Source organism: Diceros bicornis, chromosome 1, assembly GCF_020826845.1.
Source record: "Diceros bicornis minor isolate mBicDic1 chromosome 1, mDicBic1.mat.cur, whole genome shotgun sequence".
NCBI classification, from domain to species: Eukaryota; Metazoa; Chordata; class Mammalia; order Perissodactyla; family Rhinocerotidae; genus Diceros; species Diceros bicornis.
Window position 1 is genome coordinate 35,854,575 of NC_080740.1, and position 24,966 is coordinate 35,879,540.

The 24,966-nt window shown below is 38.9% G+C and overlaps 1 protein-coding gene across 2 annotated transcripts in view; it reads right to left on the minus strand.

The window, feature by feature from the left end:
• The window catches only part of MCC (MCC regulator of WNT signaling pathway), a 399,974-nt gene that overhangs the window by 297,812 nt on the left and 77,196 nt on the right, over positions 1–24,966 (minus strand). The gene's annotated exons all lie outside the window — the stretch shown is intronic.

Sequence of the window (24,966 nt, forward strand, 5' to 3'; positions counted from 1 at the left end):
TGATTCTCCAGGCCCTTTGCCTTCTGGCCTGGTTCAAATGGGCATGGCATCCTTGGAAGCCATGTGGTACAGATGGTGAAGCCACAGATGGAAGATGCCTGGATCTCTGAATTATCTCCTGCAGCAGGGCTGTCTGCTGATCCCAGGTACCCTGTTTTGACTTTATGTGATTAGGAAAGAGCAACTTCTTTTGTGTTTGATTCACTATTTTTGGTTTGTTTGTGAGAGCAGCTAGTATTGCCTTAATTATTCAGCAGATTAAAACCTAATAAAAGATGCTAATAATTATAATACAATGGGAAAGTACAATGAAAAAGTAGACCTAGAGGAGTGGTATCTAACCCAGTCCTCCTGAAGAAAGGTGGGGAATGTTCAGGGAAAGCTTGCTAGAGGAGAAAGTCTGATGCTTCAGTTGTCACCTTTGCTAGAAAAATTGGATTTTGAGTGAAGCCTGCTTCCTTGTGTTGCTCGCTTCTGAACATAAGTCCCTAGTGGGTGCAGCTGGTTGGTGGAGCCTGGGTCACATGCCTCTGTCTTAGCTGCAAGGGAGGCTGGGAAGTTTGTTTTCTGGCTTCTACTTTGGGAGGTGGGATTTGTGAGGTGAGACCTTTCCTAAACACAGGAAGAGTATTCAAAAGGACTGGGCAGCCAGAAAACATGACAAAGGTCTACACACAGGCACCGTGCCAGGTACTGGGGATATAGCAATGAGCATGATAAATTGTAGTCCCTGCCCATGGAGGTTTCATTTTGGTGGGTCTTTAATATATGACTTTTAATGGCAAAAAAAGGGGCTCATTAAAATGATTTAATTTGTACCATGAAATGAGACCATATACAGATTACTCTATAATTTACTTGAGTATAATTACATATAGCAAACTACACATTGTGTACAGTGGGTTCTGATATGAATGTCCAATCGCTCCTTCTTAGGTATTGGTGAATTTAGTCAATGTGATTCAGAAAACTGTCTTGGGCTGGAACCACTTTAGATGGTTTCCCCCTATGAATCATATTCTGCTGACCTTCTTCAGTCAGTCTGACCCAACACTCTTTTTGTACAGTCCTGTAGAGCTGGAGTGACATGTCTTTGTCTCAAAGCAGACAATTCTGTCACTATGTTTGCAATTGCTCAAAGTTTATTTTAATATTCAAGTCTATCAACTGTATTGCAAGGGCGGTTTTGCTTTCCTTTAACATAGACTGCAGAATGCCCATTCTCCCTCCTCCTGCTCCTCTGAATGCTCTATCGTCTGCCTGGCTGCCTCTGCCTGGGTGCCTCACGGTCTCTGTCCTGGCCCCTGCAACAATGTGGCAAAAAGACTGACTGAGGTCAGAGTTGAAGAATGGGTTAAATCATGGATGGCCTTATATCTCATATATAAGACAAATGGGCATAAGGTTAGGCCCCTGCCTTTAATGTTTCACCACAATATCCCCAGTACCTTACACATGGTCTGCAACATATCAGGCATTTAATATACATTTACTGAATGGATTGCTGAATTATCCATGGCTATAGTATCATAGGGTTTCACTTAACTGGGAAAAGCAACGTGGAGATTAATTTTTAAAATCAAAATAAATTATACACTTAAACTTTTTTCTTTAGGCAAACAGGGAGCCTCACTTTCAAATAATAAAATACAACAGTTCTGGGATAAGACGGCCCAAGGAAGCTTCATTTGAATTTATTATGTTCTTTTTTTTTTTTAATTTTATTTATTTTTTCCCCCAAAGCCCCAGTAGATAGTTGTATGTCATAGCTGCACTTCCTTCTAGTTGCTGTATGTGGGACGCGGCCTCAGCATGGCCGGAGAAGCAGTGCATCGGTGCGCGCCCGGGATCCGAACCCGGGCCGCCAGCAGCGGAGTGCGCACACTTAACCACTAAGCCACGGGGCCGGCCCTATTATGCTCTATTAACAGACCCAAACCCAGTTTCTGGCAGAGTCATATAATCAGGTTAGCCAAGCCCCATGTTAATCAGCAAGATCAAAAGGCCCTCACACTATTACCATAGCAATTTTTGTTGAAGTGATGCTGAGGAAGTCAGATCTTCTGCTAAGGAGCCAAGTCAATCATATTAGCATCCTCATAAATGCACCCCAAAAAGGGAAGTGCATTTTTTTAATACAGTAGACTATTCCCATTACTCTCTTTTAACCTGTCTTCATATCAGATTTTTTTCTGGATAAAACCCAACATTCCTGAGACAAAAATTAGTTATTTTATTAGGATGATCTCACTGAAAAATGTCAAAAATGTGTGTCTGGTAACCGTCTTCCTCTTGCCCTTTGAAGCATGATGATACTTGATGTTTCTAGGCTCACACTCAGCCTTTTGCCAGCCTTGCATCGCTCCCTTGCTAACCTCAAAAAAAGGCCTGTTGACCTCAGGGAGATGGCTGTGCTTTCTTTTCCTAACATGAACACCATTGCAGCTCTTCTGTCCCCCAGGCTCACTAGGCTCTCTGGTGTCTCCTCTTATAAGGACACTAATCCCATCGTGAGGTCCTCATCATCATGACCTCATCTGACTCTAATTACCTCCCCAAAACCCCATCTCTGAAGCCCATCACATTGGGGGTTAGGGCTTCAACATATGAATTTTGGGGGGACACAAACATTCAGTCCATAACAACCACTGAGTACTTGCTCTCCAGGCCAGTAAGGAAACAGACTGCATGGTATCTCTTTAAATACCAAAGGCCAAAGCACTCCCTGGGCCTAGAGGTCTCTGTGCACACAGAATCAAAGGAGGCCATCATTTCTGCCACTGTTATCCTCTAGGGCACTTTGAAGTAAGGGGTGAGGCGTATTCTTTTTTTTTTTTAACCAGAATATTTAGTGTTTAAAGGTGGTAGAGCACAGATTCTAAATGTTTCCCTTATCAGAAAAGCGTAGGAAACAAGTGGCATTTTGACATGTTTATAAAGCACATCACTGGGAAAAACCCTGCTCTCAGAGAGAATGCTGGAACAGGAAATCTGCCAAACACTGAGATCCTTGCTCTGCTAGGTACTTGGCAGCTACATGTTATTGCTTTAATCCCATCTTCAAGGTGCCACCCAAGTTTGGCTCCAAGGCCTGCAATTACTGTCTTATTCACCAAAGGCACCTGCCACCTTCCCAGCAGGTGAAGCCCCCCGTGAGAATAAGGCAAGCCAAAGCATTAACACCTAAAATTCACCTTAAAGATAGTAGCAACAACCATGATACCTAACATCTGTTCAAAGCCACTAGGAGCCGGGCACTGTTCTAAGCGTCATACATGTATTATCTTATCTAGTCCTACCCAAAGCCTATGAATGACTAAATCATTTTTTCCACTTCTAGAAGAGGATATTTTCTCTCTTTCAGCTTAATTTTGTAGACATTGCCCATTGGTATAAAATAGTGGTTAAAGCTGGGGTTTTGTAGTCAGATTGCTTGAGGTCAAATCAAGGGTCGCCATGACCAGCTATGTGACCTCAAGCAAGTTCTTTAACCTAAGCCTCAGTTTCTTCATCTTTTAAATGAGGATAATAGCATGTAGTTCACAGAAGTGTTGTGAGAATTAAATAAGATTCAAATATGTGGAACATATTAGACAATCCCTGGCATATGATAAACTGATCAACAAATGTTAGCAATTATCTGGTCACACTTCACAATTTTAGTTATTTGGAATCCATTTTGGACCACTTAATAGAGAACAAATATAGGGGAGAAATGTATACTCTCTCTCAGCTTCTGAAAGGTACCTGTTAAAATTACTAATTCTTTTTTTTGTGTGAGGAAGATTAGCCCTGAGGTAACATCCGTTGCTAATCCTCCTCTTTTTTGCTGAAGAAGACTGGCCCTGGGCTAACATCTGTGTCCATCTTCCTCTACTTTATATGGGACGCTGCCACAGCATGGCTTGACAAGTGGTGCATCGGTCCGTGCCCAGGATCCGAACCTGTGAACCCTGGGCCACCAAAGTGGAGCAGGCGAACTTAACCACTACGCCATTGGGCCGGCCCTAAAATTACTAATTCTTGAAAAACAAACCTTTGGCACCTAACCAGTGGCTAAAATTCCATCAATAGTTTTGTACTTAATATTATCATTATTGTAGACAATAAAAATAGCCAATTAGGTCAGGGCCAAAGTCAAAGTCTTTGGTTATTAGCTTTGATAGACTTTGCTTCCCTAGTCTACCTGGCCAACTCTTATCTCCAGAGGACAACTGGCCTTCCCAAAACTTGTGGCCAGCACTGTGAGGAAATCTGCAGAGCCCAGCAGCAGTAGCAGTAGCTCAAAAGCAGAGCAGCTATGATTTATTCATCAGATCTGTGCTCTGGCCATCCTAGCCACCCCTCTGCTTCCTACCTCAAGTTCCTTCTTTTCCATCATTTATTTGAATGCTGGGGCCTCTCATGACATCACAGGCAGATGATAATGCAGAGTGCTTCGGGGATCCTGAGACCGTATTAATAGTATCTTATGATATTGTCTGTATTTAGCGGTCATTAACCTTTCATTTATGTGGATTGTTTATAGAACACTGCCTACTTTATTACCCTCCGTGGCAAGAGAGAAAATGCACCTTTCAGAACACCAGAGGTAGTTCTGAATTTAGAACTACCACAGTGAAAGAAAGAGGCATGGGAGAATTTGAACAGGTTGGCTGCCAGGTGTCAGCCTTCCCTGTCATAGCACATTTACTATTTCTAGATAATACTGACATCAACAGAAGCAGCAGCAAATCGTTTAGTCCAAAGCAGAATCACCATATAAGTCTTTACTCATTTATTAATGTCAATGCTTGGTAGAAAATTTAAGAGCCCAACTCCCGTGAGGACCTCTAGCTTCCTCCAGCACAAATTACATTGCAAACACAGGGCAGTTGTCTTAAAATCTGTGTCCGTGGTCACAAAGAAAATAGGGTGGGAAAGGATAGATAAATAGAGCCTACCAATCCTTCTCCTGGGAAAAAACAAAAAACAAAAGCAATTCAAAGGACATGTCTTACTAAGTGGAGGTAAATAATTAGGGGAGATAAGTATTTACCTCCCATGTGATAAAAGTCAGTTCTTTGGCCTTTGGCTATCTTCAAAAAGTAAGCCTATTAGTGTCCTATTTTGAATGTATGTCACATGTGTCCTACCTAGGGACAATGTACTGAATTTCAATGAAACATTGGGAATAGACTGGAAGACGTATTTTGAAATGCAAGTCCCTTTACTCCCTACCGCAAGACTGTTGATAGGTGATAAGAAAGAAAGAAATGAAGAAACGCATTTTTCTTACTGAAATGTGCTTATCTATGTCATCATCATTAGTGGATATTTCTTAATGTCCCACTTGGTACAAGTAATTTCAACACTCCTTGATGTATTTAAGCATAGGCTCGGGAACACTTAATGGAAGATAGTTTAGAGACAACCAAAGGGAGAGCTGGAATAAATCGCCCTTAAAATTCTTCTCCAGCTTGAGATTCTATTGTTCTGTTCTTTACCAAATTTAATATCAAAAGGCAAAGTGCCTGCCCTTTGGCAGTGAATAATTTAGTTATGAAAGCACAGCTGAGGCAAGCCTCTTTAACCTTTTTTTTAAAAAAACAATTAAAAATACCATTTGGCAGCTTATTATTTTGGCTTGTCTGAACTAGACATATGAAGGAGATAAGCAAGAGAGTTGATTCAGGGCTATAGAATTCAAAGGACAGTTTAGGGAAAGTGTTAAAATGAAGAGGCATTAAAGCAAAGAAGTGTTAATTGAGTTTCACTTGAACCTGAGGCTGGCTGGCTTGGGGTCGGGGGCTAACAACTGTGGTCCACAAGAGTTTAAGATTTTTTTTTTTTTTTTGTGAGGAAGATCAGCCCTGAGCTAACATCTATTGTCAATCCTCCTCTTTTTTTTTTTTCCCCAAAGCCCCAGTAGATAGTTATATGTCATAGTTGCACATCCTTCTAGTTGCTGTATATGGGACACGGCCTGAGCATGGCGGGAGAAGTGGTGTGTCAGTGCGCACCAGGGATCCGAACCCAGGCCGCCAGTAGCGGAGCGTGCGTGCTTAACCGCTAAGCCACGGGGCTGGCCCTAAGATATTTTTGTTTTTAAAGATTTGTCTCTGTTGGTTAGAAGGCAGAGACTGTATTTTTTTTTTTATAATGTTATTTATTTATTTATTTCCCCCCCAAAGCCCCAGTAGATAGTTGTATGTCATAGCTGCACATCCTTCTAGTTGCTGTATGTGGGACGCGGTCTCAGCATGTCCGGAGAAGCGGTGTGTCGGTGCACGCCCGGGATCTGAACCCCGGGCCGCCAGCAGCGGAGCATGCACACTTAACCACTAAGCCACGGGGCCGGCCCAGAGACTGTATTTTGGATCAATTTCTCTCTCTCCTACAGGGCATATTACTGAACCACGTATTCAGTAAGCCTTTGGTAGTCACTAATTTTTAAGCGCCATAGATAGCAGACTGAATGGGGAAAATGCTAATCTGGACCTGCTCTCTGTGATGAGAAGTATCATACACATCCTTCGGTTGGCATGCCCATAGGGCTCGTCATATTTCTTGCCTGAAAATTAGCCTAATCAAAATGGGTAATGCCAGAGGCGATAAGACCCAAACCGGAATACAAAAAATGATTCTCATCCCAGCTTCTTAGCAAAAACTAGAATTTATTATCCTTTAATCCTGAAAAGTTGGTATTTTTCATACAAGTTTTTAAAACTTGATTATATGAATTTTCTAATGTTAAACCAAGCTTGCATTTCGAGAGACAAACTCAACATAGTCAAAATATGTGATATCTTGTTTATATATTATTGATTTTGATTTGCTAGTATTTTATTTAGGATTTTTGCATCTCTGCTCATAAGTAAAATTAGCCCATAATTTTTCTTTCTTACACTGTCCTTGTCATGTTTTAGTATCAAGGCTATGTGTGAGTCTATATAACTGGAATTATTTATCCTTTCAATGTTAGGTAGACCTTGCCAGTGAAGCTGTCTGTGCCTGGAGTGTTCTTTGTGGAAACATTTTTTAAATTACTGTTTTAATTTCATTCTTAGTTATAAAACTATTCAGATTTTATATTCCTTAATGAATCAGTTTTAGTAAGTTACATTTTTTTTGGAAATTTCCTTATTTCTTCTAAAGTTTTAAATATATTGGCAGAAAACTGTTCACCATATTTTCTTTTTGTTCATGTCTGCAGTATCTGTAGTGATGTCTCCTTTTCACTCATGATATTGGTTATAACAAACCCTGACTTGGCCTCCTAGCCTGCCAACAACAGCGTAGACCTGACTGGATGGCACAATCTTGACTAAGTTGCCACATGTACAAATAGAGGCCTCAGGATGCCCTACTCCTGCTACACACATACCATACCTACATAGCATATGACCTTCAGCCAGCTTAGTGTGTAGCCAACTAACAAACCCAGATATTGCCGATCAACAACTCCCAGGTGCTCTCCATTCCTAATATGGTCTGAGACAGTTTGTGGTCCTTTCCCTTCTCCTCCCCTAAACCTCAACATGGAGAGCCTTCCTGGACTCCATGCTTATTTGGGTTCACTGATGGGCAGTAAAACTTTCCGACTCAGCAATCAATCTTTGCTTTCTAATGGTCTTCACTTTTTTCTTTAGCAATTATTTGTGCCTTTTCTCTTTTTACTTTTGCATTCTTGTCAGGAAGTTATCAATTTCATAAATCTTTTAGAAAAACTATCTTTAGCCTTTGATATGCCTCTATATTGTATGCTTGTTTTCTATTTCATTAATTGTTGTTCTTATCTTTATTATATCCTTATTTTATTTGTGTTTATTTTGCTGTTCTCTTTCTGAATTCTTGGAATGAATGCTCAACTCAGCCCTTTTCCCCTTTATTTTCTAATATATGCACATTAAGTTATCAAATGTCCTCTTTTTTTTTTTAAAGATTTTATTTATTTATTTTTTCCCCCAAAGCCCCAGCAGATAGTTGTATGTCATAGCTGCACATCCTTCTAGTTGCTGCATGTGGGACACGGCCTCAGCATGGCCGGAGAAGCGGTACGTCGGTGCACGCCCAGGATCCGAACCCGGGCCGCCAGCAGCAGAGCGCGCGCACTTAACCACTAAGCCATGGGGCCGGCCCATATCAAATGTCCTCTAATACTGCTTCTGTTGCATTTCAATTGATATTTTCATAATCTTTCAATTGAAATTATCTTTGAATTTTCATAATATTGTCTAAGACCCATGGGCTATTTAAGAGTATGTTCCTTAATTTCCTATCCTATGGGGTTTTGGCAATGTTATTGATTTATCGGGTCATTGCATTGTATTCAGAAAACATGGTCTGTGTTATTTCAATTCTTTTAAATTTAGCGAGACTTGTTTTAAGGCCTGTACATGATTAAATTTTACGAATGTTCTATGTACATTTAAAAAGAAAGTATATCTTGCAGTTGTTGGGTGGAGCGGGCTTTATACGTTTATATATCAAGCTTGTTAATTGGGTTATTCAAATATTATAGACCCTTATTAATTTATCTTTTTGGTCTGCTTGTTCTAGTAATTAGTGAGAAATATACTAATATCTTCCGTAATGATTGTGGATTGGTGTATTTCTCTTGTAGATGTCAATTTTTGCTTTATGTATTTTGAGGCTTTTTTATCGGGCATTTACAAATTTAAAATTTTTACATCTTTCTGTGAATTTAATCCTTCACCATTTTGAAATAAGCCTATTTCTAATAATGCTCTTGTGATATAATAAAAAACATATATTTGATTTTTGCTCCCTGTTCTGGCACAGAGTTCCTAAAATCCTTGGAATTTCCCGAGTGATCAGAGTGTCCTTTGTATGCTAATGAGATGACTTAAGGTGGGGTGGAGAATGCGAATTCTAGGGGCTAGAGACTGAATTCTATCACCAATGGCCAATGATTTAATCAATGATGCCTATATAATGAAACGTTAAAATCCCCTTAAGAATGGTTCCAAGTTGGTGAACACAGCCATGTGCCAGGTGGTGAAGCTCAACTCCACAGAGACAGAGGCTCTTGTGCTTGCGATCCTTCTGGACCTTGCCCTATATACTTCTTCATCTGGCTGTTGATTTGTATCCTTTATAATAAACTGTGAAAGTAAGTATAGTGCTTTCCTGAGTTCTGTGAGTCATTCTAGATTTATCGAACCTGAGGGTGGGGGTGGGAGGGGTTGTGGGAACTCCTAAATCTGTAGTCAGCTGGACAGAAGTGCAGATAGCCTTGGGATACCTGGTAGCCAGGGTGTCTGAAATGGAGGCAGTCTTGTGGGACTGAGCCCTTGATTTGTGGGGTCTGCGCTACTCCAGGTAGTGTCAGAATTGAATTGAATTGTAGGACACACAGTTGGCATCAGAGAATCAAGAGAATTGGTATTGGAATGACGTAGTTGGTGTCAGAGAGAAAAAAAACACACAGCTTTTTAACTTAAAGGCAATTTTGTTTCCTATTATTATAGTTACTCCAGATTTCCTTTGGTGTATCCTCCCTTTTCTTTCTTGAGGAAGATTGGCGCTGAGCTAACATCCGTGCCCATCTTCCTCTACTTTATATGGGACGCCGCCACAGCATGGCTTAACAAGCAGTGCGTCAGTGCGTGCCCAGGATCGGAACCTGTGAACCCCGGGCCACCGCAGCGGAGCAGCGCGAGCACTTAAGTGCTTGCGCCACCGGGCCAGCCCCGCCTTCTTTTTTTTTAATAGCCTCTCCCACATAAAACTGCCTTGCCTTCTTGAAAATTTTTATTCCATTTTTCAAATCTACAGTTTTGAGAGTTAAACACTTTCTTTCTATTTTAGTGATTATGTTAGAAATTACAACATGCATCCATAATTTTTTTAAAGTTTATCAATACATTTACCTATCTCTGGACAATATAAGGACCTTAGAAAACTTGAAATCTATTTATCCCACTCCCAACTTATATGCTACTATTGTATGTTTATTTTCCCTTAAAACCCCAAGACAAAGTACTATTGTTTTATACTGTTTATTTAAGTTTACTCACATATTTACCACTTTCTTTACTCTTCTTTCTCTCTTACAACTCCGAATTTCTATCGGGAACCACTCTCATTTGCTTGAAATATATCTCTTAGAATTTCTTTTAATGAAGGTCTTCTCTAGGTTTATGTTTGTCTTTAAATGTCTTTATTTCATCCTGGTTCTTGAAAAATACTTTGCTGGGTATGGTGTGTTAGGTTGTCAGTTATTTTTTCTCAGTACATAGAAGACAGAGGAATGCCACTGTCTACTGTCTTCCATTGTTCTTGATAGTCAGCTCACAGTTTAAACGTTGCTTCTTTGAAAGTAATCTGCCTCTTTAAAAAAAATACTTTCTAGATTTTCTCTTTGTCTTTGGTGTTTTATAGGCTCATTATAATGTGTCTAATTATCTAATTATGTTACTTGATATGTATGTTTCTTTTCATTTTTCCTGCTTTGGACTCATTGGGGTTCTAGAATCAACTGGTTAGTATCTTTTATTAGTTTTCAAAGATACTTAGCCATTACTTCAAATGCTGCTTCTGCCTCATTCTTTCTTTCCTCTCCTCTGAGAATCCAATTTTATGTTATGTTAAATTTTCTCGACTCTTAATCTCTCTTTCAAATTTTGCATTTTACATCTCTTTCTTCTTCTGTGCTTTCTAAATAATATCCTCTAAACTTTCTTTTAGTTTACTAATTTTCTCTTCATCTTTAACTAATTTGTTGTTAATTTTAATTGGGTTTTAATTTCAATTATTACATTTCTCAGTCCTAAATGTTCATTCGATTCTTTTTCAAATCTGCTTGTTCTTTTTTAGTTTTCTTTTTCTAGCTTAGATTTTCTTTCAGAACACAGTAAACATGATTACTTTATACTCTGAATCTGATAATTCCAATAAACGAAATCTTGGTGGTTGTTTTTTTTTAATGTTTACTCTTGCTTGGGGTATGTAGTCTCCTTATATACTTAGTAATTGTAGATACTAAGTTGCCCAAATTCCCTGGAAAATTATTTGTGAATATTCTTTTAGAACTGCCTTACTCATCTCCAAGATCCCTTAGAATACTCTGAGGGTTGTATATGGGGTGGTGTACTTATAGTTCAACCTTACACAGAGGTAGAGCCCTCTAGTATTCTACCCTTTGAAAAAAGGGTATATCTTAGATTTCCCACCTCTGAAGTCGTTGGAATTTGTCTTCTGTTCCCAGAGCCCACAAGGTCATGTAATTCAAAGTTCAGTTTTACTAGGTTCAGACAATAATCTCAAGGTAAAAGTGTTTGATGCTCCAGATTTCCTCATTCACTTAGATTTTAGACTCACAAAAATCTTTACTGTTTTGCTAGATAGTCAATGTTTAAAGGAAGCACTTAAAAATATAGTTATTTCAGCTTTTTAAATTGTTTTCAGCTAGAAGATATGTCCTGATATCTAGTCATTTACTTGATATGGAACTCAATATTTGTTCTTTAAATTATGACTACATGAATTATGATGATGTAAACTACACTACACAAATGGGCCATGGAAAAAAAGCCCCCAAATGGGCTTTTCTTTTCTAGAACAATTTTTGTTTTCCCTGAGATAATATTTTTTTTTTTGTATTTTTGTCTAGTTTTCTATTTTTCATGAATTCAGCATCAAATTCTTAGCCAATTATCTAAATCTCCTCTCAGTAATTTAAGATGTACAGATATTCCATCAAATTTAGTCTGAAAAATTTCTCCTGGAGATTTTGACCTTGTAGTTTAGACTGTTTCCAATAACCATTATGCTTCACTTTCAACTTGTTTTGACTCTTTGTTTCATGGTTCCAAGTATTTCTCTTTCTAAGTTAACTCCTTTTTTTGGAGGTATAGCAGATTTCTAAGAATTTAGGCCTGGGAAGTAAATTTTCTGAGACTTTGCTTGCATGAAAACACTTACTTTTTAAGCTTATACTGCATTAATAGTTTGGTAAGGAAATCTAAGTTGGAAACAATTTTTCTTCAGAATTGTGAAGACATTACTCATGTAATATCTGTTATTGTTTTTGAGAAGTCAGAAGCCATTCCAATTCCAAATATTTTATGTTTGTCTTGTTTTGTTTTTCCTCTCTGAAAGTTTGAAGAATCTTTCTAGTGTCATGAAATTTCACAATGATGTGTGTCAACTTTTATCTTTGTGGTAGGTGATACTTCGTAGGCCCTTTCTATCAAGAAACTCACGTCCTTCAGTTTGAGGGAAAATTTCATGGACCATTTGTTGATGATTTCTTCCCTTCTGTTTTCTTTGTTTGCTTTCTAGAATGCCTATTATTTGAGTGGTAGAAATCCTGCACCAGCTCTCTAATTTTCTTTCCTATCTTATTTCTTTGTGTCTTTGCTCCTCTTTCAGAAAGATATTCTTATCTTTATTTCTCACTCTTTCTGCTGAGTTTATCATTTATGCTATATTTTCTTCAGAGTTTTAAAAATTTTACTCTGTTCTTTTTTTGTGGATACTATATTTTCTCCTGTATTTCAGAGTATGTTAATAAGGGATTGTTTTTGAATGTTCTCACTGCAGAGTCTCTGTTCCCTTTAAGTTACCTTTTCTACTTGTTTTGGTCTCTATTTTTCATTTTTAAGGAATTCCTCAGATGTCTGGTGCTCCTTGGTTGTTTGCCTCTTTGGGCCATATGACCTATTCCAGCTCTAAGATCTCAGTTAACCATTCTGAAAACTATAGTAGCCTATTGGGCCCCGTTTAGGAAACACAGATCTCTCTCATATCAGTGAATGGGAACTTTATCAGACCAGGCGTAGGCAGAAGTGAAACAGACAAAATGTTTTTCATAAGCCCCACCTCCCTCTTCCTTCCTCAGTTTCTTTCACAACTCTAATTCTCCCTCATGCCACCTCTGTCCTTCAGGATCTCTCCTTGGCTCTTTCCCTCATTAGAGCCAGTTCAAGAAAAATATCTGATCACTTTATTGATAGACAGTATGAATGACTGATAAGGCTAATTTGTTCTCTGGTATTTGGCTTTTAAAAAATGAGGACAAGGGGCTGGCCCAGTGGCTTGGTGGTTAAGTTCATGCATTCCACTTTGGTGGCTCGGGTTTGTAGGTTCAGATCCCGGGTGCAGACCTACACACTGCTCATTAAGCCATGCTGTGGTGGCGTCCCACATACAAAATTGGGGAAGACTGGCACAGATGTTAGCTCAGGGCCAATCTTCCTCACCAAAAAGAGTAAATAAATAAAAATGAGGACAATAGCACTTCTTGGGGATAAACCAAAGGAACAGACTCTAAGGGTGTAACTTAGTCAACATCAAAGCAAATCAGCAAAAGGTGTAAGAAAATAGACAACTCCTTTAATAAAAACAAACCTCTTATCCTACAAGGCTGGCAATGGAGGGAGAATCTCCACAACAGATGATGTAACAGAATCTCATAATCCCAACTATTACCCTCCACAATTCCCCTTCCCCTTCAGGGTTTCCCTCTAATTATCCCTGCAACCATTCCCAGGCCATGAAGAGGCAGAACTGTTTCCCCTTTGACACTGTGGCCCAAGAATGCACAACTGTTCTTCCTTAATACCCAAAACAGAGCAAAGTGGCAGCATTCATAAAAGATTTTATAAACATCTAACGAGAAATTAACACAGAAATGGCATGAAACTAGATCATCAGGCATATCAGAGGTGACTTACTGTTTGTGGTACTAGCCCTACTCCTTCCTAATTCCCAGTCCAGCCCTATCTTATGGGTTTTATTCTAGTTCTCAGCATTCAGGAGCATAAGACTAGATAGTCTGATTCCTCTTATTCCAAAAACAAGAGATGAAGGCTCAGAAAGAAGCCACCTCCTACTCTGCTGACTTAAGGTCTTTCTTCTGGCAGAAGCTGCAGACTGGTGTACTATGGGCTACATCTGGTCCACAGATATAGTTTGTTAGTTCTGCTCTACTTGAAAATCATTTTTTAAAAATTTAGTCATCAGCATTGCAAATTTGGAGAGATCATATTTTAAAAAAGCAAAAAACATTTTCTGGCATCGAACACACACATACATATACACACACACACAAACACAGATCTGGAAACATGTGGCCCCCATCCCCACACGCTCAACATTTGGCTGTAGTTGAGCATCAGCTGCCTCTTTGCAAACGGGGATGTGTCCTCCAGTTTGCTGGAGCCTTGATTTGGTCGACTTCACTCATTTATGTTGTCTGCCTGCCCTCAGTAAGCATTTGCAACCCTTCCTTCTGAGCTGCACTTCTGTGTCTGCGCACCTACTCTCCCAGGAGATGGACTGGGAGGAACCAGCAGAAATCACCTTCCCCTTCAGGGGAGACTCCACCTATCTCAGGGCTGTGGCCTTGCAGGCCTAAGTATACATCATACTATAGTCCCAATATTCATACAAGGGGTGCACACTTGCAATGGGGTGCTTTTGTTATAGGGAGGGCTTTTGCCAGTGCCATCCAGCGGCAAGTTCGGAGATGGATGACATCTGAGTACTATGTTGACATATACACGGTAAGGTGAAAATGTTAATGTTTACATCCCTGAGATTCTGGGCCTAGTTACTGTTATCCAAATGACATACATTATGTGAAAAATTCTTTAAAGGATAATATAACCTAAGTAAAAAGAAAAGGGCAAAGTGTCAATTGCTAGAAAAATATAAGCATTTTGAGTGCCTTGGTTTTGGTATTAAAGCAACTGAAATAGGTGAGATTGGTAAATATACTATGTAGGAGTCCAGGGTGGCATTTTCATACCTAAATCCCCACATAGAAATTCCTAACAAGGGCCGGCCCCATGGCTTAGCAGTTAAGTGCGCACGCTCCGCTACTGGCGGCCCGGGTTCGGATCCTAGGCGCGCACCGACACACCGCTTCTCTGGCCATGCTGAGGCCGCGTCCCACATACAGCAACTAGAAGGATGTGCAACTATGACATACAACTATCTACTGGGGCTTTGGGGAAAAAAAAAAAGGAGGAGGATTGGCAGTAGATGTTAGCTCAGAGCCGGTCTTCCTCAGCAAAAAGAGGTGGATTAGCATGGATGTTAGCTCAGAGCTGATCTTCCTCACACACACAAAAAAATAAAATAAAATAAAAAGAAATTCCTAACAAGAAAACCAAATCGTCTTAGAGATTGGAATTCTAAGCTCTCGTTAATATAACAAGAGGAAGAGGAAAGACACTGCAGTGTGACTTAGTAGAAAAACAGTTGAACCAGGAGCCAGAAGATTCCAGTTTGGTCCCAGCCATGCCACCAACTAGCTCTGTGACCTGAGAATTATTATTTAACCCTCCAGTTTTCTATTTCCTCATCTATACTATATGGAGGGTGACAATAGATGATATTTAAAAGATTCTCTGGGCTATAATCTTATAATTCAAAGGCAAAATTTTATCAAAGTGCTCTAAATCTTAAGTCAGATAAATCAAAGAAAAACATAAGTATCAAAAGAGAAATCTGACATGGTAATTTCTTTGCATTAAAATTTATCTAGAACTGACTGATATGCATCCATAAAATGAGAGCTAAATAAATACAGAAGGTATCAGATGAAATTCTGCTTCAACTAGAAGCAAAAATGTTTTTTTTGTAGATAACCAGCTTAAATCCTTGGAAACCATACACAATTCTTCCAAAACAACCATAAAAATTTAACTGATTTAAACAGTCATTGACTAATGCCCTTTCATTTGTGTTCTCCAATGAACTTGCAGTGGTCTTACAAGAGATAAAACAGGAAGCAAAATAAGCCTTCCTGAGCCTTTTGTGATTATAATGTTGAGTGACAGATTCTCTAGAATGAACAATGGACAATGAAATAGTCTGGCCAAACTAAACACTTTCTGCGAGCAGACTGAGTCTTTATCTCAGCCAAGTAATCATTTTTATTCCACGAAAAATATCTAAAATCATGCCAAGTTGTATCACTGCCACTGAAACTGGAATGGCTTCAACATCCCATAAAAACAGTGACACTTAATGAATTGCTTCAGTGAAATCATGCTGCAGAGAAAATAGATGAACAATTTTATTGTGTTATATGTGGTTCAAAAGATAGGATCAACACAGGTAATCACTGGTGCCCTTCATGCCAGGATTACCACCTGAGATAAGCACACCTGGATTCCCATGAACTTGCTGGTTTATGCTGACTAAAATGAAATGATTAATGCCACCAGGAAGCAGGCTAAAATAACACATTCAAAAGGAGTAGCACCAAATAGCTTGAAACACACCGATAAAAGACAAAGTCAGGAAGTAAGACAGAACCAGTTTGTACTCCTTGAGGCATCATTTTACAAGAATTTAGACCACCACAGAACAATGTATTGAATTCCCTGAGTACTACCCTACAAAAGAAATCTAAAATATTTACTATCTCAAGAAATACCTGAGAATCCAGTGACCTTATACACGCTTGCTTGGAAGTTTAAAAAAGAAATATACCATATTTTTTTCTTCTTACATCGCCCTTATTTCTTCTTTTTTTTTTTAATAATTTTATTTATTTATTTATTTCCCCCCGCAAAGCCCCAGTAGATAGTTGTGTGTCATAATTGCACATCCTTCTAGTTGCTGTATGTGGGACGCGGCCTCAGCATGACCAGAGAAGCGGTGCGTCGGTGCGCGCCTGGGATCCGAACCCAAGCCGCCAGCAGCAGAGCACGCGCACTTAACCGCTAAGCCATGGGGCCGGCCCTATTTCTTCTTTCTGTCTGCAGTGACTGCAGAATGGAGAGATGATAGCCAATGTACCACAGACAGAATTAGACATCTTAAGTGAGGTATTTGAAGTTCACATTAAGAAAAGACAAATAAAGCCAAAGAACTGAAGTTCAGATATATGCAGAACAGAAACATTTTCATTCTGATTGATAGATAAATAACATACATTTGACTTGATTATTCTCACTGTCTCAGATGACATCAGTCATTTGTTATCTTTGGTTTTGTTATATGTTTTGTACTTATGTTTTAACATCCGGGTTCAATGATCCAACAACCCACAACACCTCAAATAACCCATGAGGACATAGCGTGGTGGTGGAGGGGAGAGGTGATTTACAACATCCTATCCCATTCCCCTGTTCAGAGGATCTCTTGGCCTCTTCATGGCAAATGACATGACTTCTTAGGCTAAACCTAAACAGATTTTCTCTCTATTTTAGTGTTTCATATTTTCCCTGGGTTAGGAAAAAGGAAAATGTTTTATTTTAATGGATGCTGCTGCTCTGCAGGTTACTAAATCTGTGAGATATATTAAGGACATTATCATGTTATATCCTTAATTATGCCTATAATTTGAAAGCAAGATTGGCTACATATAAGCTGCCGCTGGATAATCAAGATTTTTCTCTATTAATACATTTTCACTGCAGGATCATTTTCCTGTACATGCTGAGCTGAGGCTTCTCTTCTTCTTCTTCTTCTTTTTTTTTTTTAAGTATCAAAGCCATTGCAATAGCCACTCTAGAAAATGTCTTTGCAGGTGATCTTAACATTGCTTGGGCAGCCTTAGATCCTCTTTACTCCCTGATGCTGATGGGTTCTGTAAGTTACTATCTGGTATCAGAGTGATTGTCAGCTCAAATGTCAAGAGCCCTAAAGAGGCCAAGAAGACACACTAGAAAAGAGAGAAGCTCTGAGGTTCAGGCTTGTGAAGGGATCCTTCAATACAGTGCTTCTCGGTCTTTGCCACCCAAGTACCCTAAACGCAGAGGAAAGTCAAAGAGTCTGGGGTATAGACTGACTTACCTTCAAGTCAGAGATTTCTTTAAAATCTCATGTTTTATCTGGAAAATTCATTTGAATTTTGAATTCTACTCCACATATATCAGCATTTGCTTTAGTACAATTAAAAAAAAAATTTACCGGGGCCGGCCCGGTGGCGCAAGCGGTTAAGTGCGCGCGCTCCGCTGCGGCGGCCCGGGGTTCGCTGGTTCGGATCCCGGGCGCGCACCGACGCACTGCTTGGTAAGCCATGCTGTGGCGGCGTCCCATATAAAGTGGAGGAAGATGGGCACCCATGTTAGCCCAGGGCCGTCTTCCTCAGCAAAAAAGGAGGAGGATTGGCGGATGTTAGCTCAGGGCTGATCTCCTCACAAAAAAAAAAAAAAAAAAAAAAAAAATTTACCAAGTTATACAACTTTTCCTTCCAATAATCAATTAAATTCATGCTTGAGAAGATACACTATGTTTGTTTTGGGGCTTTTAGAAACCCCCCACTCCCCAACCACTTCTCTGTGCTCCCCAAATGTTCACATAACTCAGTATGAGGACATTTAATTTAGTTATAGATTAAATACTTTCTAATGAACTCTTCCCTAACTCATGACCACCTAGATGTGTGTCCTTATTTCTACATCCTTCCAGTTCTTTCCAGTTCTCTGAGATCAGCATCAGCTTTATTTTTTTCCAAGTCTTGTCTGGTTTCTCCGTCCAACAATGATTTTCCTTTCTCATCTCCTTTAACACATCTTGTTTGCCTCACATATTTTTCACTTGATCATATGTAATCCTGTACTAGATCTATTTATATCTTTTGTCTTTTTTTCCAGCTTTATTGAGATATCATTGACATATCTCAACGTAACTTTAAGGTGTGCAAAATGATGATTTGATACGCATATATTTCAGGAAGTGATTACCACAATAAGGTTAGTTAACACCTCCATTCCCTCACATATTTACCTTTTTTGTGTGTGTGTGGTGATAACATTTAAGATCTACTCTCTTAACAACTTTCAAGTATATAATACAGTAGAATTAATTATAGTCACCCCAGAATTTATTCATCTTATAGCTGAAGTCTGTACTCTTTGACCAACATCTTCCTATTTCCCCTATCTCCTAGCCCCTGGTAACCATCATAATACTCTATTTCTTTGAGTTCGGCTTTTTTAGATTCCACATGTAAGTGAGAACATACAGTATCTGTTTTTCTCTGTCTGACTTATTTCACTTAGCATAATGCCCTCAAGCTCCATCCATATTGTTGCAAATGGCAGGATTTTCTTCTTTCTCATGGCTGAATAATATTCCATTGTATATATATACTACATCTTCTTTATCCATTTATCCACTGATGAACACTTACATTGTTTCCATGTCTTGGCTATTGTGAATAATGCTGCAATGAACATGGGAGTGCAGGTATCTCTTCAAGATAGTAACTTCATTTCTTTCAGATATATGCCCAGAAGTGGAATTTCTGGATCATATGGTAATTCTATTTTTAATTTTTTGAGGAACTTCCATACTGTTTTCTGTAGTGGCTGCACCAATTTACATTCCCACCAAGAGTGCACAAGGGTTCCCTTTTCTCCACATCCTCACCAATACTTGACATCTCTTGTCTTTTTTTGTGTGTGTGAGGAAGATCAGCCCTGAGCTAACAGTCATGCCAATCCTCCTCTTTTTGCTGAGGAAGACCGGCTTTGAGCTAACATCTATTGCCAATCCTCCTCGTTTTTTTCCCCAGAGCCCCAGTGGATAGTTGTATGTCATAGCTGCACGTCCTTCTAGTTGCTGTATGTGGGACGCGGCCTCAGCATGGCCGGAGAAGCCGTGCGTCGGTGCGCGCCCGGGATCCGAACCCGGGCCGCCAGTAGCGGAGCGCGCACACTTAACCGCTAAGCCACGGGGCCGGCCCCTCTCTTGTCTTTTTGATGATAGTCATTCCAACAGGTGTGAGGTGTTATCTCACCGTGGTATTGATTTGCGTTTCCCTGATGATTAGTGATGTTGATCATCTTTTCACGTTGGCCGTTTGTATGTCCTCTTTGGAAAAATGTCTGTTCAAGTCCTCTGCCCATTTTTTAATTGGATTGTTTGTTTTTTTTGCTATTGAGTTATATGAGTTCCTTATATATTGTGGATCTTAACCCCTAATCAGATAGACGGCTTGCAAATATTTTCTCCCATTCCATAGGCTGCCTTTCCATTTTGCTGATTGTTTCTTTTGCTGTGCAAAAGCTTTTTAGTTTGATATATACTTATTTATTTTTGCTCTTGCTGCTTGTGCTTTTTGTGTCATATCCAAACAATCATTGCCAAGACCAATGTCAAGGAACTTTTGCCTATGTTTTCTTCTAGTCATTTTACCATTTCAGGCCTTAGATTTAAGTCTTTAATCCACTTCAAGTTAATTTTTGTGAGTGATGTAAGATAGGGGTCCAATTTCATTTTTCTCCATGTGTTTATCCAGTTTTCCCAACACCATTTATTGAAGAGACTATCTTTTCCCCATTGAGTATTCTTGGCTCCCTTGTCAAATATTAGTTGACTGTATATATGTGCGTTTATTTCTGGGCTCTCAATTCTGTTCCATTGGTCTATGTGTCTGTTTTTATGCCAATACCATATTGGTTTGATTACTTTAGCTTTATAATATAGCTTGAAATCAGGAAGTGTGATGCCTCCAGCTTTGTTCTTCTTTTTTAGGCTTGCTTTGGCTATTTGGGGTCTTTTTGTGGCAACATACAAATTTTAGGATTTGTTTTTCTATTTCTGTCAAAAATGCCATTGGAATTTTGATAGGGATTGCATTAAACCTATAGATGGCTTTGGGTCTTTTGCCTTGTTTCATATTCATAATAATTTCACAAACTTCTTAAGGGTAATTCCCTATGTGTATCATTTATCTACTGCTACATAACAAGCCATCACAAAACCTAGTGACTTAAAATAGCAACAATTCATTTTTTCTTGTGATTCTGGGGTCAACAATTTGGGCTGGGCTCACCTGGGCAGTTCTCTGTCCTATCTCATCCAGGATCACTAATGTGACTTGCAGTCATCTGGTAGCTCAGCTGGGGCTGGAGGGACTAAGATGTGCACACTCATGTGTCTGGGGCCTTGATACTAGCTATTGACTGGGCTTCTCTGTGTCTCTCATCATTTGTTAGTCTAGCCCAGACTTTCTTTCACGGTTGCAGGAATGTTCCAAGAGGTGAAGCAGGAAGCTACAAGGCATGTTGAAGCCTAGGCTCCAGAACTTGCTCCAATTTCTCTTTTGCCACATTCTGTTGGTCAAAATAAACCACAAGGCCACCCTAGATTCAAGGGATGGGGAAAAAGATTCCACCTCTTGATAGGAAGAGCTGTAAAATATTGTAGCCATATTTTTCAATCAAGCACACTATGCCTTCTTCTTTTGTCAGTTTAGCAGCAAGTATCATAGTGAAGGCACCTATTAGATACTAGCTGAAATGAACTCAATGTTTTGGTGCTTTTATTATACCCAGCTTGAGACTATAACCACTGGATAAGAATAGATTTGAAGGAAAAAATTAATCCTGATAAGATTGATCTATAACTCATTACTTGGACTCATTTTCTTTTTAAAAATTGCCCAGATCCAAACACACATGTTTTATTTCAAAGGAATATCTGTACCTCAAAGAGACAGGCACATGCTTTGAAGGTTGACAATAAATCAACAAACAGTTACTATACCTGAAACTAGGTACTATGAGTACCAAGAAGTTTTGCTCACTGACACATTCATTTATTGATCAAACATTCATCCAGTGCTTGCCATGTGTCGGGCTCTGTGCCATTTGCCCAGGATGCATAATCAAGGAGAGGAGACGGACATACAAATGGATAATTGTAACACAGGACGGTTCATAATTACAATGTAGATATATGCACAGGATATAACAGAAACACATTAAAAAATAAAATTCATTAAAAAATTTGCAATAGGTTGTGTGACAAGACACACATGAATCTCCTAGTTGCTAAATAGATATGTGTACATATCAGTTTTATGTAGTGTTATTAAAGCCTTTTGAGGGTTGCAAGAGTATATTTTAAAAGAAAAAGAAGGAGGCAAGATGTACATTACAGGACCATGTGGTGGGCATCTGTTCTTTTTGCCTGTCCAGCATCCATTCACTCTTCTTCTGTTGACAGCACCTTGATTCCCTGCCCCCTTTTTTTACTCTCAGTCCATATGATGTGGATAGAGACAACTTCACTCCCATCTTACAGGTTGAAAGTGTGATCCAGGCCTGGCCAATCAGACCACTGCATTCTTCTGGCCAGAGGAACTTGTTCAGGGATAGGTATATGACCCAAGAAGACTCAGTGAGACCAATTTCCAGGACTTTTGTGGAGCTGCTGTGAAGAGAAGATCACTCTTTTCTCTTGTGGTTACTCAATAGAATGGGTGTAAGCCCGGGGCTGCTGGATGCCCAAGGAGCCAGAGAATAAAGCCAATTCAGAAGGAAATGGTTAAGACATGGAGGGAAGAAGATTGATGGCATTTGAGCCTCTGGATCCACCCATGATAGATCTAAGTGCCTAGACTTCTCCAATATATTCACATTCATATTCTCGTTCTTTCTGTCTCTCCCTCCTCCCTCCCTCTTCCTCTCTCTCTCTTTTCCTTCAAAGTATTAGTGTTGGGTGTTTGCCATTTGTCACCAAAAATCTCTAACTAATATAACACAGAAAGAACAAAACTCAAGAAGTAGTTCTGAGGAGTATGTATCAATAAGAAGGCCAGTATTATTGAAGCTACGGGTCCACGAGGGGAAGTAATGGGGAACAAAATGGGATAAGGTAGGATGAGCCCACTGGCTGGTAAGAAGTCCTGATATCCAAAACAGTTCAAAGATGATATAGTAAAATTTATTAAGTAGAAAAAAGAGAATCAGTGCATTTTACCGTGAGAGCATATTAAAAATTTTAGGAAGTCATGACAGCATCAACTGAAATCAGGCAGAAAGAATAGTTAGGAGGAAACTGCAGTAATCTGGAAGATGGGAAAGAAGACCCAGATCTGGACCATGGCAGTGCCAATCTGAGAAGTATGAATAGACAAATTAACAGGGATTAGGGACTGCTAAAGGACAGGACAGACAATGATTAATAAAAAGAGATATAAGTGAACCAAGTTAATCAAAGAACTGACCAAGTCTACCCAAACTAAATCTAAAGAAGTCAATCTACAGACAGTTGCTTGACAGTATTCTCAGTATGCAATTAAAGAACGTAAAATAGTACCTATCACTTAAAGACTTTAGAAGCCTATTCTAATTCCCAATTAAGGAGTAGAATAAATTAAATAAACATACTGTTCATCCTATGACACAGGGCTTAGAGTATGCAAAACAACAACAACAAAAAACAAATGTCCTGAAACATTGAATTGGGGCTAAAAACAATTGTGTCAATTAGTCTCGTTTTATGCTAGCTGGACAGTATTTTAACAATGAATCACTCTCATGAGGGATTTTATTTAAAAAACGCTCTGTGTTAATTATTAATTGCTCACCCGGGGCCAAAGGGACTTAAAACACTTCTGATTTTCTTTATTCATTAGCCAGAACCCTACATACCAGGGCCAATCCAATTGGATTGGAAAATGCCTTCTTGTCTCACTTAATTTAACCTGTTTTAAGGTTTTAGAAAATATTTACATCTGAGGAAAAAACCAATAATATTTAAGAGTAACATTTATTCTGGAAAACTGGGATGTGTCAGGACTAGACAGATTTTGTGTATATTAAATAATTGTGGTTTTAATTTTTTTAAAGCAAGATACTAAACTAAAATTCAGAGGGCTGCTTATTTGTTTCTTTAAATCTGCTAAAGAATCAGGATATCTCCTTACATTTCCTCCCTCAGGCTTGTGGGGTTTGGAGTCCTTCCTGTCTAAACCATATATTCTTTGATCTGACTTTTTACTTTGAGTTCGTTAAAGAAAACACTTGCTATTAGTTTCTCTGGGAAACATCAGTACTTTATATGTTCCTTTTGGACCATGGGGCATTATCAGAACAGTAATGAAGGCTGACACTTCAGGTGGGAATATAGCTCATGGAAAGGCCAATAAAGCATCTTTGAAGATATAGGTTCTTGGAAACTGTGCCCAGTGTTCTAGTCTTAGCATAAATTAAATTTAGTCATATTAATTAGTAGGTTTTAATGTCTGCTGTCTTAAACAATGTTTTAAAACCATAGGGATTTGATTCAAATAAGTTCTTGGGCTCTTTGAGGACTGCCCAAAGGAAGAAAAACAAGTGCCCTCAAAGATCTGAAAAGCACAGACTTGTAACAACCTCATTAGGCAAGCTTGAAGGCATATATCAGCTCTCCTCAGGCAATCCAGCGGTTTTTTCAGTGGTCATCACCCTGAAGCACTACCTCTTTCACATAATCCACATATTTGACACAAATATGTGGGAATCATGAGTAAAGTTTACAGCTTGGTTGAAGTACAAAACTATTTATTTAAAAGGGCATGTTTAAATAAATGCTCTGTTGGAATTGCTAACATATATAAATACCTAATGCTAGGAATTTTTTAAAATTCCAGAGTCTTTCCTAATCACAAAGAAAATTTTTTAAATGTTAAATCACAGTTTTTTAAATATGTCAATTTTTTTAAATTTAAATTTTAAAATGAAAAACTTTAAATCACAAATTTTTAAAATGAAAATTACAAACAATTATATTGAATGTAGATTATTTGTTTTCCACTGGGAAATTAGGCAGCATACACAAAACCTCGTAACTATTTTGGTATAATGTATGCTGTCACTTTGCTGCCAAAGAGATGGGCTTAATCTAATAGGAATTGTCTTTAAATCCCTCCTCAAGACCCTCGGGACTATGTGTCTGTGATTTCTGGGAGTGGCCTCTGGATGGCAGTGTTCTTTTTAGTTTGCATCTTGGTCAAGACAAAGTTTTTCTAAGTAAAAGTTGCAGGGGACTCAAAGAATCATCTCTTTCAATACGCGACTTCTTAGTGTTCTCAATTCCTTAGCAGCTCTGTGGCTTAGAGCAAGTCACTTAACTTCTCTGAGCCTCAGTGTCCTCCTTAATATAAGGAGGACTCTATTCTAAACTTGAAAGATAGTTGCAAGGATTAGATAATTATGATAACACTATTATTTATTGAAAACCTAATGTGAATAGGCACTGTATAGGAGTATTACAAGTAATATC